The following is a 16,551-nucleotide window of genomic DNA, read 5'->3' on the forward strand; positions in this document are numbered from 1 at the left end:
TAATGGTATAGAGATACCGACTGCTACGACTGTGATGGCAGCGGAATCAACTTTCCCTTGAGCGTATAAAACAGCCAGTCCTCTCTCGTAGCAGTCGATATCTCTATACCATTACCTTCGTAGTCGGTTAATATTTGCTTACTGTACAGAAGTACTATCACACCGCTAACTCACAGCTCAAGTGATGGTCAATCTATCATTGATCATGTGACCTCGTTTAGACCAATCAGATTGCAAGATTCTTAGTATGGGGGATATAATAAAGAATAATAATAAGAAGAAAACTTATAATAAAAAGTGACCATTTGTAATGCACCATGTCGGTCAAAATGGCACATACGTCTATCAAGTTTATTTTTAACATACTTCATGACATAATTTTGCAATAATGTAATTGAAACATCACTTTTAACATTAAAGTAAGGTAACATACGCTTAATACATATACAAGTATATTGTTGTTTATAGCCAATACAATGTATATTATAGTAATGAAAGAATTTTTTTTTAAGGGTAGGTTTTATGACTATCTGTTTCTGTAAGGATGTCGCAAGCACATAACTGTGATACAGGAGCAATCCAGGGAGACAACTCCCAGAGAGATTCGCCTCTCACTCCTGTCGTACTTTGGGCATCTCTAAATGTCACTTCTACCTAAAGAACTAGTGTTGCGTCACCGTTAGTTGTCACATTGCGTTTACTTTGTATGGCGGGTTTGACTTCACGTAATGTCACGTCTGATATTAATCAGGATTTAAGAACTAGGTTTGATGACTAGTTCATAATTATCATGATACGAAAAAAGAGGGGGTGAATACACGTTGGATGCTGAAACATTTGAGATGGGCATTTCTGATATGAATGAGTCCCAGTATTCAGTTTTATATGCTTGTTGCACAAGAGGCGTCATTAGTGACGTACAGGCGCGTACACATGGGGGGGGGGGGGGGGTAACCTTGTGGTATTTTTGTGTTAACCTCCCCCCATCCCTCCTAACCCCCCCTTTTGATTTTTTTTGTTTTTTTTGTTTTTTTGTTAATTATTTAAAAAAAAAAAAAAAAAAAAAAAAAAATTATTCCCATGGCTGACCCCCCAACGGAGCCAAATGTCAAATTTTCAAATTTCGAGACCAAAAAAAAAGCAAAAAACGTGTCCTTTTACACCCCCCCCCGCTGTTGTTGTTGTTGTTGTTGGGTTTTAAGGCTGTTCGATCTGAACAAAAATTATTTCCGCCTACAAGCTATACTATTCTTCGAATTATTCATCTATGATGATTAGATGGCGCTGTTTTTTTTTCTTTGGCTCAAATATTGATTCAGTCATTTCAGTGTTACATTTTTCATCAATATTGCTCCTCGAATGGTCGCCACTGAGTTTCACAGCTTCTTTTCGTTGGTTGTAACCGTTAAATCGATGGTGCGGGCAATAGTTTAGGTATCGACCGTGAACAGGGTGCGAGTATTAATAAAGGTTAACTGTGCAGTGCTAAACTATACTTTTCCCTTCCTTCCTCCTCAAGAGACATAGAAGGCGAACATGAAATGATATAAATACTAAATAAAAATTAGCGTATAGGCCTATATATATATATAATAAAAGAATAAATAAATACAGTTGGCTCTTTACATCACTTTGGAAAAGCTATTATAACTCAACAGCTACAATGAGTGATATCTACCTGTCGCTTTTATAAAAGCCACCAGAGCGTGCAGATGATCTTCTTTCCCCAATAAATTATGTTCACTTCTATATATCATTATACAGAAGATAAATGGGTTGTATATTATGCGACAAAGTTTGTATATTTTGCAGCTCTATACTATACATTTTGTTATCCTTTTCTATTGCTATATGTAAAACCATAGGATACATGTATGATTTACAAGTACCGTAGACTAGGTCAGAGACGTGGGCTCTTGGAGCAGCATAATGAAAATCCACGCTTTCGAATTGTTGTGTTGGAGGAAGATGATGAGGATACCCTGGAAGGCTCATAAATCAAATGATTTTGTCAAGAACCGAATTGGAGCAAAGGTCATCATATGCCAGAACATAGATAAGAACAAGTTGCAGTATTTCGGACACGTTTCTAAGAAAGAAGGTGACAACCTGGAGAAGTATATTACCCAAGGTCATGTTGAGGGTCGACGACAACGTGGTAGGCCAAAAGTTTGATGGGCCGACGGAATAAAAGAGTTTACTGGCATGAACAATACGGTCACAAATGGTCAGTCATGACTCGTAGGACGACGACGAGACTAGGTTGAGCAATATAACCTTTTAAAGGGCAATCCAACCTTTTAGCTTTATAATAAGTTGATATGTATACAAGCAGAAAATTAAGAGATAGAGAAATGGTGAAAGCTTGAGATAAATCGGACCAATAAAAAGGAAGTTATGAATGTTTGAAATATGAGACGACTAAAGCTATGCAAAGCTCAAATTGGCAATTTGGTCAGTGGATTGTAATGTAGTCACTGGCAACTCTCCCATATGTCATGTACAAACATATGATTAATTTCTTTTTTTCTCAAAAGTGCCTTCTCCCTTCGAGCACTACTCAATTATTCAGGCGCGGATCCAGGGGGGGGCCGAGCGGGCCTTGGCCCCCCCCCCCCCCGCAAAAAAAAAAAAAAAAAAAAAAAAAAAGAGAGAAGAAAGGAAAAGAAGGGAAAGGGAAAAAGTAGAGAAGGGAAAGAAAGAAGAGGGAGAAAAAAAGAAAAGGGGGAAGAAGGAGATCGGGGGCCGAAAGGGCCTTGCCTCCCAGGCTGTTGACCCCCCCCCCAATCAAAAAAATAAGAGAGAAGGAAGGAAAGGGAAAGAAATGACATAATTTCCGATATTTTTCCTTACTTTTTAGTAAATACGTTTGTTAATATGTGTTTGTTGGAGAATGACAAATTACTAAATTTACAGCCAGGCAAGAAATATGATTCTTGAGATTCCTACATGTCAGGCCCGAGGTGGGGCGGGGATTGGGAGCCTCGAGCTCCCTCCCCCCCCCTCCCCACTTTTTTGAAAAGGTATATTAAAGGGAAATAAAATAGAATGAGAGCAAGAAAGAAAAAATAGTTAACTGCCAGTGTTAAAAATTAATGAGGCATCTAAATATGCTCATCTGACCGTGGTTAAATGCCTAAAACCCCTAAGCTCCCGGGGGCTCTGCCCCTGGATTTCACCTAGGACCCTACGACGGGCCCTTAGATGCTCATCTGACGGTAATTTAATGCCTAAAACCCCTGATTTTTCGGGGCTCCGCCCCCTGGAACCCACGCCAAATAGTGACCTGCCAGTGTCATAAAATAATAAGGTATACAAAAAAATGCTCATCTGACCTTAATTAAACGCCTAAAACCCCTGAGCTTCCGGGGCCGGCTTAGCCGCCTCGACCCACCAGGGGCCCTAAGGCGGGCCCCTGAATGCTTATCTGACCGCAATTTATTGCCTTAAACCCCTTAGCTTGCGGGGTCGGACAAGGTATCAAAATGTGTTTATCTGACCGCAGGCGCGTAGCCAGGGGGGGGGGGGGGGTCCCCCAAATCGGAAGAGGACGTAGGAAGAAAAAGGAGCAAACAAAGAACACCTTTGAAAAAAGGATTAAGAGTATAGAGAACGGTACAGCGAATCGTCTTCTTTCTCTCATAATCTTGTGAAACGTCAAAGCTTCCGCGCGAAGCGCGTGAGTGGGGACCCTGAATTCAGACGAGGATTCAGAGGCGAGAACGGTAATACGAATCTTTAATGATTTAATGAAACGTAAAAGCTTCGCGCGGGATGGAGGGGAAACTAAATTCCGACGAGGATTATTTTCGAGAACGGTACAACAAATTAATCGTCTTCTTTCTCTAATGACTTAATGAAAATTAAAAACTTCAGCGCTTCGCGCGGCATGGGGGAACCTGAATTCGGACGAGGATTAAGAGTCGAGAACTGTACAACGAATCGTCTTCTTTCGAATGATTTATTGAAACGTAAAAGCTTCCGCGCTTAGCGCGGGAGGGGGGGGGGGGGACTGAATTCAGACGAGGATTAAGAGTCGAGAACTGTACAGCCAATCGTCTTCTTTCTCTCATAATTTTATGAAACTTAAAAGCTTCCGCGCTTCGCACGAGAGGGGGGGGGGGGGAACCTGAATTCAGACGAGGATTAAGAGTCAAGAGCTCTCCAAAGAATCGTAATAATTTAATAAATCGTAACATTTTCTTGTGAAACGTCAAAGCTTCCGCGCGAAGCGCGGGATGGGGGGGGGGGGGGGGGACCTGAATTCAGACGAGGATTGAGAGGCGAGAACGGTAATACGAATCTTTAATGATTTAATGTTACCTTCCGCGCTTCGCGCCGGATGTAGGGGGAACTAAATTCCGACGAGGATTATTTTCGAGAACGGTATAACGAATCGTCTTCTTTCTCTAATGATTTAATGAATCGTAAAAACTTCTACGCTTCACGCGGAAGGGGGGAAACTGATTTCAGACGAGGATTAGTGTCGAAAACGGTACAACGAATCGTCTTCTTTCTCTAATGATTAAAGGAAACTTAAAAAGCTTCCGCGCGAAGCGCGGGAGGGGGGAACCTGAATTCAGACGTGGATTAAGTGTCGAGAGCTCTCCAAAGAATCGTAATAATTTAATAAATCGTAAAATTTTCCGCGCTTCGCGCGGGAGGGGAAAAACTAAATTCAGACGAGAATTATAATTTTGAGAACGGTACAACGAATCGTCTTCTTTCTCTAATGATTAAAGGAAACTTAAAAAGCTTCCGCGCGAAGCGCGGGAGGGGGTTACCTGAATTCAGACGTGGATTAAGTGTCGAGAGCTCTCCAAAGAATCGTAATAATTTAATAAATCGTAAAATTTTACGCGCTTCGCGCGGGAGGGGAAAAACTAAATTCAGACGAGAATTATTTTTGAGAACGGTACAACGAATCGTCTTCTTTCTCTAATAATTTAATGAAACGTCAAAACTTCCGCGTTCGCGGAGGGGGGGGGGGGGGGACTCGCCCCTCCCTGCACCGACCCCCCCCGCAGTACGTCACTGTTGGTCACCATTACGTACCAATATTTTCCTCGCATAATTTCAAATTTGGGCCCCCCCCTAAGAAATCCTGGATCCGCGCCTGCAATTATTTGTATGCAAGGCATATTTGTATAGGTCCTCTAAAAAGAAAATACACGGCTGAGTCATACCTGTGTGTTGGAACACATGGCAAAGTTGTCCAATCCTTCATCTCAGTAATATAAGCAATTCTTATTTTTATTCGATTTTGTTTAAACTTTTACCATTCAGAAAAAATGGTATAAAAAAAAAATACAACGTAAAAACCAAAAACTTTTGCAATTTGGAAAGAGTGGCAAGTTTAATGTCAAGAAATGTTATGCAAATTACACAAAATTCAGTGATCGGTGAGTCTTGATTGAGTCATTTTGTGGCATGAAACTCTTAGGAATCCGAACCACTAGTGAATTTTGCGAAAACACATACGCACGACAGGTTCTGGTTTTACAATTTTGAGTTCAGATTATGATGTATGAAATCACTTTTCAACAAATCTCTCAGAGAAAGATATCATTGGAATGTACAGGTACATGATGATCTGCAATATTAGTTAGAACAATCCCCAGAGATCTAGCGGGAAAAGAAAACATGGATTTTACGTCAGACTTGCTGTGGCTAATGTCTTCTCATGACTAGGCTGCACATGTATTTACAATTTTACAATTCTTATCATATTATTTGGTTGTGAGCATTGTCCTTTGTGACTTTATTTCTAATTGTATTGAAATGTTTTAATATGCCTTATATGTAAAAATACATTATTATTTCCAATGTACTTTTGAAATGATGTTAGTGTAGCATTGTTTTTTGTTGTGATTGACTGATCCAGTTAATTTTATAATTTTTATGAAACTGAGAGTTACTCTAGAAAGGCAAATGATTTTTTTATTATCAGTGTTCAAGATGATGTTATTTCAAATTCATCATTTTATTATCACGCCGCATTGAGCTTGTCCTTACCCCCCAGAATGATCTGTTAATTGTATTACATTATATACTTTAAAGTGCATTCTGAATGCCTTTTTCTCTTTTGTAACAGGAAGCTTTCCTTAAATGTTTTTGTTTTAATGTTGTTATTTACAGTACTAGTAATTGTAGGTGCTTTAGAATCAGAAAGATGACATCTTATTTGGAGATAGAAGGGCATTAACCCATTGTAAAAAGAATATGAGTTGATACCCTCCTTGCTCTAAACAGGAGAATTATTTTGCCTCTTTGTTGAAATGAAAATAATATTATGCAAATTGTCTTGTGTCACATCTTTTTCTGATGGAGAAAGTTGATTTTGCCAATTCATCTGATTTATGCAAATAAACTAATCGTAGACTGTTTTACATGACATGATAGAGCTGCGTGTAAATCTTTAAACCTCATAACCGTTCTGCTTTAATTTACAAACAAAGGAAACATTTGAATAAAATCCCTAAAATGAAAGATTTTATCTATTTGCATTGTTGTTTAACTAGATACCAGTTTTGATATTAGTTTTGATAATCATTTCATGTAAAAGAGGCATTAAACTTAGTACAAAAGAAGATATTTCAACTGTTCTAGGTTCATAAAATGCACTAAACAACATTAAATGTTCTAAGGTATCCAAGTGGTGAAAGTACTGAAAAGAACGCCAAATTCAGTGATAATCATGTATTTTTCATTTGACTTTTTAAGCACTAAAAGAGCATTCTGTACTCGTAGAAAGGCCCATTTCATCTCTGTTAGACACGTTGCCGTGTCTTGCCCAACAAAGCAACTTTCAAAGTATCGTACCCAAAATACACCAATCCCAGTTTATACGATCAATGAGCAATAGTTTGCTATCAAGGACACCCTCTCGGGCTGGAGAAAGAAAGAGAGCGAGAGAGAGAGAGAGAATGGAGGGGTGACGGGGGCTGGATGAAGAAAGAGTGGAGGGAGGGAGACAATACGCACACGCACACACAGGGCCCTACATTGGTTGTGTGTCTCTGTATCTCCCCATCACTCTCACTCTCACACTCAAACACACGCACCCGCCCATACTCACACACACGCACACACGCACACGCGGACACTGACACACACACGCGCTCTCTCTTTTCATCCTTTCTTCCTAGCCTGTATCCCTCTAGTACAGTGTGAATGCAATAAATAAATCAGCTCCCTCCTAGCCCTTACCATTCTCTTTTATTTCGATTCTGTATCACTTATTTTCCCGCTTCCCTCTCTGTCTATACAACTCATTTTGCTCTCTCGTTTACACGCGCACCCACACGCAACTACACAGTTCATATTTATCCACTCCACTTTACAGTTAAGCCCGTCACACACTACACATTGTCCTGCGATCCGATTTGTGTAGAAAGTGTGGTTAGATATGATGGAAATCTGAACAACCATGCACTATCCTCCTGATTTAGGGTCTAAATAAAAGAATAGTAACAGTCGGAATCTTGGTGCATTTCACTCTTCTAGTCACAATATAAGCCGAATCGGCTTCATAAATCGTAAATTTCAGAAAATTTGATTTTTTATCAAATGACTAAGTGAAGATTTCACATGTTTAAATGTTGATATAAAACGATATCATGATTCTTTTCAAAATCGAATCGTAGTCAGATCTTGTATTGTGCGCCGGGCTTTTATACTTAAATTATAACCATGATTCGAATTGACAACGATTGACACTTTGAGAGAGAAATTGGAAATAGACATAAATATCTCAACTTTGGATTCTTCTTCATTGAGGACCCGAAATGACATTTTAATAGTAATTTCAAATTTGCTGAAAAACCCAATTAGCTGCAAATCGCGAGTTACGTCACAACATTCGCAAGATAAGAATTATGATAATTTTTAACATTTACTTATTTATTCATACTTGCACAGCTGTCATAAAGTGCAGTCCTGTATCATAAAACTTATAAAAACTCATAAAAATGTATAAAGAAATATATTACACTTATGTGAACATCATCCCAAAAATAGATGCACTTTGATTTTGTAACTTAACTTGCTATAACGATATAAAAAAACGTATGAATGTGAAAACTTTTACAGCATCGTTCTATTTTGTTCGTACTTCTACTATATCGTACTTACCCACAACTGCTTTATTGTACAACCAGGCGCGTACGCAGACGGGGGGGGGGGGGGAGGGGGGGGGGGGGGTGGGGGGATTACTCCCCTCAATTAAAAAAAAAATGTGTGGGTATCGCAGGATATAACCCATAACTCCTCACTTTTTCAAGTGTAAAAAAAGAAAAAAAAAGAAAAAAAAATTGTGCTTAAGGATGAGAAAAAAAACTGACCTCGACCCCCCGGCCCCCCCCCCCCCACTGAACGAAATATCGATCGGCATAATTTTCCAATTTTCGGGACAAAAAAATATGTGCTCTTAAGACCCCTCCCGCTTATTCAACGGCCGGCAGAGTCGTTGCGAAATTTTTGGTCAAAAACTGGACTCCAAAAAAAAAAAGTGCTCTTACCCCCCCCCCCGCTTATTCAGCGGCCGGCTGAGTCTTTGCGAAACTTCCGGCGCGATTTTCAAATTTTAACCCCCCCCCCCTTTGAAAAAAAAATCCTGCGTACGCTACTGTGTACAACCCATGCTAGATATAAGCTGTAAAATAAGTAATTTTTAAAAGAGTCGTTTGAAAAATTGTAAGAAATAAATAGGAAATAGGTCTTCTTCTAGTTTCTAATATGTTTATACACTTCTGAAGTATACAATAATATTAAACTTAAATATGATGATATCAGTGATAAAATACGTAATGGAACATCTGATTTAAAACACGATTGCAGCTACTTTTGAAAAACTAACTCAGGGGCGATTTCAATGGCTTGTTGTATTAACGTCAGAAGTAAACAATTAAGAAATAAATATTTCAGAGGCAAACATTCAAAGGAAAATATGTTAGAAGAAAAATTGTCAGCGGAAAATTGTCAGAGGTAAAAATGTCAGATGTAAAAGTGTCAGAGTTAAAAACTTCAGAGGTTATAATGTCAGTGGTAAAAATATAAAAACAAAAGCATGTTACAGGTTAAATATTGGTAATGGTTGTATGTTAGGCTTATTGAGAAAGAATAACGGAGGATTCTCTACAGTAATTATTTCAGCGCTGCTTTAATTTTGTCTTTTTTTAACTTTTACATATAGCTCCGTTTAGTCTCATTTGACAACGCCCCCTATCGTCAGAGCCAGCAGCCTGATACGTTAGCCAATGGACTTTTACAACAAAAAATTCGTTAAAAATTCATTTTTTGTTTAAACGAAAAGCACATCCACCCCGACGTTAGCCTATAATCTAGGCGGAGTGCCGAGATTTTTCCTTTGCTGCTAGACTAACCTTAAGCAGAACGTCTGATACGGCGAGACTACGAACCGTGAGCCGCGCACCGCCTATAATCACTGGTCTAGCTTTAGTCGTTGTTTTTTTTATTATCGACCTTGAATCCGTGGCAGTTTTTCGTACGAAAATTCCCAACTGATCGAAAATTTCAGTCCCTTTTCTTGCAAAGATAAACAGACAGTGTCTCGGATTTTCCGAGATGTTTTAACCAATCTTTACTCAATAAAAGGATAAGGTAAGAATTCTTCGTAGATTTTTGTTTCAATTTGGCATATATAAGACATATCGACTGCTTTAATATTCGAGGTCTGGCTGATTTTATATGCTCTCGGGAACTCACGCAGACCCTGCCATGACCAATCGGCGTCGGCGCAACAAAAACTGGAAGTTCACATTCGGGCGATAAACTTACGCCCCCCCCCCCACTGTCAACATTAATATACATCTCTAGTTTAGAGTCAGGAGGCGAAATATTTCAATCCCTCATAATAATGTGTTACCTTGCCTAGATTACATTTGCCCCGGGCGCCGTTCGACAAATTGGTCTTTGAATTTTCGTGCGATATTTTGGGCATCGTAGGACCAGGGAGACATGCCCTGGTAGGACGCTACCGGCTACGATGTTTGTGTTTACATTATCTACGAGCATCGTGCCACTTTTCGTATTAGCCCTCGGAGGCAGGCCGGGGCAAACTCGTACAGAGGCTGCATGCTCGGAGAATGTAGGGAAGTCGTGAAAGTTCAGTGCAGTTACCGTGCAGTCTCCGCAGCCTCCGCACGGAAATCGTAAGGAGCCCGTGCAGAAGTTGCGGGGATAAGGCGCGGTGACCGCGCAGCCGCCCTGCCGTTTTGAACCTTTTTTTTGCCCCCATGTTCACCGAAAATCGTGCGTTTGCTAAACGATCAGCGCCAGGCCTCCGCGCGATGCCCGTGCGGGATTATGCATTCCACCTACGACATGTCTACGGGCTACGAAATAACGAATCAAAATTGTAGAGGTCGCGGAGCCGTGAATCCGTGAGAAAATCTCACGGTCGCCTCCTGCCTCCACACGGAGGCCGCAAGGGAAAAGGGTTACGGGCAGGATACTCAGTAGACTAATCGCAGGCCAAATGTAAACTAGGATTAAAAACTTCAGGATATATCTTACGATATGGGCAGGATAGACAGCATTCGCCTTCAAGTCTCACAGGCCTGTTGCAATCAGGATCGGGGCATTCCTTTGTAGTACACGCAGCTGTTCCGTTGTTACAAGTACATTGTGTGCACGGATCTCGTTGCCAGACATCTTCGTGCAAATGTTTTCCTCCCGTATCCACACAAGGATATATGTGTCGGCCTAAAAACAGTTAGAGTATAATGACATCGTTAGCTATTTCCTACCGGGTCAATAAACTATAGTTTTTGAGAGAGAGAGAGAGAGAGAGAGGGGGGGGGGGGGGATCCAGACCGGAAGTTAAGGACATAACTCAGAAAGCAAGGACGAGGGTTAATCGGAGTACAGTCTAGACTGATTCCGATGCATATTTTAGGAGAGCCTTTTTTTAAAATCGAATTTAATCTTCTGAAGGTGAAAAAAAATCGACATATTTTATAAATGATAATGGTAAAACACAAACATGGAAGATTGTAAATAAAAACAATGGTATATTGGGATATCATGAAAGCCAGATAAAAGGACTCATTGCGAATGAACCCTTGTTGCGCTCATTAAAGATAAACTTGAGTTCTGGTAAAAAAAGAAAATGAATTTTCACAGAATCTAACGAAACTTACACTGAATGTTCAAGATTACAAATAAATGTCATGTGCCAAACAATTTTGGAAGAAAATGTATACTGGCTGAGTAATGAGCATAGAAAGATAAGGAAATCAGGGTAGTACTAGCCCCGACACCATGTGTGTTGTCCCATATACATCTATCTGTGTAAGTGATTGTTACTTTACCAAGACTCTGCCAAATTTATGATGATTTTGATGACTCTAGAACCTTGCATTACACACCATTACTTACATGCTTTATGATTAACTTTTCTGATCCATTCCACACCTTTTCTTTCACAATGCAATCGCGTTACCAGTACTCAAGTTTATCTTTAACAATGTATGGCGTAACTCCGGGGGAGACATACCCACCAATCATATGGGGGGGGGGGGGGACGGAGAGGGGATGTGGAAATATGAAAAGGGGATGTTAGAACACATTGAACTATAAGCGGCTCTAGGGAGCGGGGTGAGCCTTTGGGGCTTAAGCCCCCTCCCCCAAAAGTGTAGAAAATAAGTGCAAGAATCTCATGCCTCCACCACAGTAGGCTATCCCCTCCCCCAAATTATGAGGTCGAACGGCTAATGCCCATACATAATCATTGATTGTATATAACTAACTAAATATCTAAAAACATTGGTGTTCTTTGTAAATTACGTATATTTCTGCCTGAAAAAGTATTGTTGATGTTGTATAATTGTTTAATTTTGCCTTACTTACATTACTGTAATATCACCTTGGTCGGTGTGGGAACAACTATATTAGAACCTCTCTATAAACTTCAAAAGAAAGCTTTAAGAATATGTACAAATTCCCATTATTAAACTCATTCACGTCCCCTTTTTTTTCGCCTAAGAACACTCGATATTTATGATATACATACAATTAAAAGTACCATTATGATGTATGATGTTTATAATAATTATGTACCTAAAAGAGTTTGTCAAATGTTTATCCTTAATAAATCAGTTCATTCATATAATACTCGTTCCTGTATCAAATATCATTATATAAAGGTCTCTACCCAGTTAATGCTTTACTCTTTTAGACATAATGGTCCCCGTATTTGGAACGATTTAACTGATAAGCCAACAGTATGCACAACTATATCATCCTTTAAAGTTCTATTGAAGAGACAGTAATGGTCTCTTCTTATTTCCCTTAACTCTTTCTTTTAACTCGTTCTACCTTGCAATGTACCATGCTTGTGTGTGTGTGTATGGTGTGTGTGTTCATCGGTGTGTATCTATAATGTGTAGTATCTTATTTATATATCGTTATTGTCGTAGTAACGTGTACAACCATGTAATCTCGTTATTTATTATTTATGTCAGGGGACTATTATACTTACAAGTTTTTCAAACTTCCTTTTTAGTCTCCAGTTTCTTAACTCAAAAATTGTCAGATTATGATTGTTTCATGTTACTTGTGTATATATATTATGTTAAGGTTTTATGATTGAAATAAATGAACTGAACTGAACTGAACTAATCAATGTTAACATTGTTAGGTCCGACCATTTTACCCATCCGATAAACCTTGTGTCCCCCACCCCTTCCCTGTCAGTCGCCCTTTACCCGGGCCCCCATAGTTTGGCCTACTTCCTACCATTACATAATGAAGTGCAGCCAATCATCGGTGCAGAGCTGGCTGGGTTACTGCTTATATAAAGATATAAAGATAGACGAGTAGGAATGAAGATGTTAGACAAGAGCGCCAGGGAAATAAGGATTTTGTTGTGCCAATCCCCTCCCGATAAACTTGGAAACCCCAAATTTGTTACAAAGTAATAGTTGAAGAGTCCCGGAATCAGGCAAAATATAGCAGAATTTAATACTGCTTCCGGGGCTATTCAGCCTACCCAATAATCTGTGTATCCCCCTCCCCGTCGTTCCCTGCCAGTCGCCCCTTCAACTTTAGCCCCCATAGCTAGGCCTACTTTTTACCAGTACATAGTGAAGTGCAGCCAATCAACGGTGTAGACCTTATGGGGAAACTTCTAAAATGGAAAGGAAGACCATCGTATGTTACTGCATTTCTTCCACGTTTCAGCTCAACACAGACGTTGGCCTCGCCGCAGTTTAAAGACGGAGCAACGAAGGTATACACGACGTCCAGGAAGATGAGTTTTTTTATTTTTTTTAATGTACCTCTGCGATGCCTGATCAACATTGAGAACTTGCTCGGTGAAACCTATCCTGGTGTGACTGAGAATGACCAAAGTGAATGCAAAATGAACAATTCACATACTGACTAGTATTACTGGTATATGACCTGGTTGTATGCATCCACTGGCTTGATTTGAGCGGGGATCACAGTGATTAACTTTGAATTTCCCATCCCAGGCTCAGGTAACGCCGAACCATCCGACAATTAACAAATAATCAAATAAATAAACGAATAATAATTAATATGTAAATAAATAGATAGATAAATAGATGAATAAATAGATGAATTAACTAATGATTTAATCAATAATGAAAGTCATTAACGAATTCAATAAATAAACTAACTAAAAAATACACTTCTCTAGCAAATGCAATGATAATAACGCGACAAGAATGGCCTTCATTCCCGAGTTTCTGTACTGACAACGCGATTCCCATCGGGTTTTATTAATACAAATAAAACTAGACATATAATATTTGTTTGGAACAAGTATAGGTGGGCTGGTCAACTAAAATTCGAGACAAAATAGAGCATAAATAAGCGAGATACTGCTTTAAAATTCTTAAAAAACAATACCATGTAGATTCATGACGTGAACGAAATTCACCTTCTATAGGCATAACACGCAATTTAAAAACTTTCTTATATGTGCCCTTTAATCGAAATTTTCACTCTGATGACGTCATCAAAATGAAAAATGGTGATTGTTGAGCTTGTAGAAATTTATCTTAACTACAACATATCGAAATTTGGAAGAAAATTGATCAATATTTACAGAGGTACAATCAATTTCCCATAAATATGCTGATGTCATAATATGCAAATTCCTGTTTTTAGGTCAAAGGCCATTATGATGATGTCTAAATATTTTTAATAGCCAAATGAGACATTAAATCATATTTCCGACTCATTCTTTATCAAAATATGAAAAAAGATTGGGGGTCCAGTTCCATCCCAAAGAGCTATAATAGAATTTCTATAGGCATGTTTTTGCCCATATATGCTATGTATTACAAGAGCTCGCGCGCACGGACATTTATCTTGAATGGACGCTCATCTTGTTATGAATGGTCATAAAGAGATAAACATTATATCAAATTGTTCGAAAAAATATGAGAAATATCATAATAGAAAAAAAATAGCGATTCTTTGTTGTGTAATGGTGTTACGCGCGTAAACGCGCCCGCATGCGCGTGTGCGCGATTTTTTATAAAATGCTTAAAATGACCTGAAACGTATGTAAAATAAATTTGAGACGATTTTGAGCATTTACAAATTTTGCGCACGCACTGACGCACGGACATACGCGCACGCGCGCGTTTTTTGACCTGAAATTGACCGGACTGATATTGACCTTGATCATGATAAATATGATTGAAAAATCACTTTTGGTTATGATATGATCAAGAGTTTATTTTCAGAAAACTTCACAAAATGGCGCCTAGATCACGTCATCAGTCAAGGTCAAGGTTGAAAACTTTGCTGTGCTTCGTTCATATGCCTATACATATTATGTGTGACAAATTTTAAGACATTTGATTTTGCCATTTTCAAATTATTTTGAACACAAAAAAGTGGGTCAAAATAAGAAAAATAAATAAATAATAATAAATATAGGCGATTTAAAAAAAAATATAAGATACAGCCCACCTGAAAAGTATGATACATGATTGTAGTCCAAAGAGTAAAGATAACATGTTTACAATATAGAATGATGAATAACATATATAAATAAACGTAAATATTAAACATCTACAAAACAGATCGTAGAATAAAGGCCTACGTACAAAACTGGGAAATATCGAATACGAATATTAATAGAAATACAAATAATAATAATAATAATAATAATAATAATAATAATAATAATAATAATAATAATAATAATAATAATAATAATAATAATAATAACAATGATAATAATAATAATAATTAAAAAAATAAATAATAATAATAACAATAATAATACTAGACATTTGTAATGCGCCTTGTCTGTCAAAATTAATACTCCTGGTGCAGTTGTGAGAAAATTGCATGATTGAAGGGCATACGTCTATTAATTAATTCAAGAAGGTAGGCAAGATACACATAAGTTTAAGTTTAACTTACTTCGGGACTAAATTTTGCAATAATATAATAAAAAATTGATTTGAATATGTAAGATAACATACGCTTAAGTTATGAATTGAAACACATGGGAGATACTGTTGTAAAAAGCAAAACAAAAAGTACATTACGGTAATAAAAGAAACTTTTTTTTTTTAGCGCAAGTTATGACTCTTCATCTATGTTTTTTATAAGGAGATCGTATTCACATACCTGTGAGTAGTGTTTACAGGAGCAATCCAGGCAGACAACTCCCAGAGAGATTCACCTCTCAGTCCTGACGTGTCTTGGGCATTTATAAATTTGACTTCTACCGCAAGAACTATTGTTGCGTCAGCGTTATTCGTCACATTGCGTTGACTTTGAATGGTAGGGCTGACATTAAGCACTGCCAGGTCTGATATGAATCAAGATTTAAGAAATAGACTTGATGACTAGTCATAATATCATAATACAAAAAAAAGAGGGGGAAAGAAGGGGGGGGGGTGAATAAACGTTGGATGCTGAAACATTTGATTTCTTGTGTCTGATATAACATATACGCAGCACTTCGGGAAAAAAAGATGACGTAATCTTGAAAAAGAGAGGCCAACAAAGTTAAGAGAAGATAGCAGAAAATTAGGGGAGAAAGGGGGGTTAGAGAGTATCACAAAGGGAAATAGCGATAATTTCGTATCCCCCCCCCCCGGATCAACCTGGAAACCCCAAATTTGTAAGACAGTAAAAGTTGAATAGGCCGGTTTCAGGCAAACTAGCAAATTTAAATCAATTAAAAATCCTGCTGCCATTTTGGAGTTTGTTGTATGTATTGTAGTAGTGAATTTACGACACAGTCCTACAAAGGTGTGGTCATATGAGAGGGCGGGTGGGAGTGGGGGGGGGGGGACTCTCAGAAGACTTACTGTACGGACAGGTAAAGCAGCATCTTCCTGGCAGTTTAAGGGGTTCAACGCAGAATGCCGGTTGACAAGGTTCAATTACGCATGTTGTAGTGCTGTTATCACACGAACAGGTTGTGCATTCGTCAACGTGCCACACTTCGGAGTGAAGATACGACACTCCACGATAAAAACAAGGTAAAGGGGGATCGCCGGATGAGAGGCTGACTGAAAATGCTGATGGAAA

The 16,551-nt window shown here is 38.6% G+C and overlaps 1 long non-coding RNA gene across 1 annotated transcript; it reads right to left on the reverse strand.

Moving 5' to 3' along the window:
* Positions 1–13,295: 13,295 nt before the first annotated feature.
* Positions 13,296–15,728, reverse strand: LOC115923765. The gene is made up of 2 exons (XR_004064075.1): positions 15,640–15,728; positions 13,296–13,349 (listed from the first exon to the last, which is right to left on the reverse strand). It is a non-coding gene; the product is annotated as an uncharacterized LOC115923765 (long non-coding RNA).
* Between the last annotated feature and the right edge of the window lie 823 nt (positions 15,729–16,551).

This window comes from Strongylocentrotus purpuratus, unplaced genomic scaffold (genome assembly GCF_000002235.5).
Source record: "Strongylocentrotus purpuratus isolate Spur 01 unplaced genomic scaffold, Spur_5.0 spur5_scaffold_14, whole genome shotgun sequence".
NCBI classification, from domain to species: domain Eukaryota; kingdom Metazoa; phylum Echinodermata; class Echinoidea; order Camarodonta; family Strongylocentrotidae; genus Strongylocentrotus; species Strongylocentrotus purpuratus.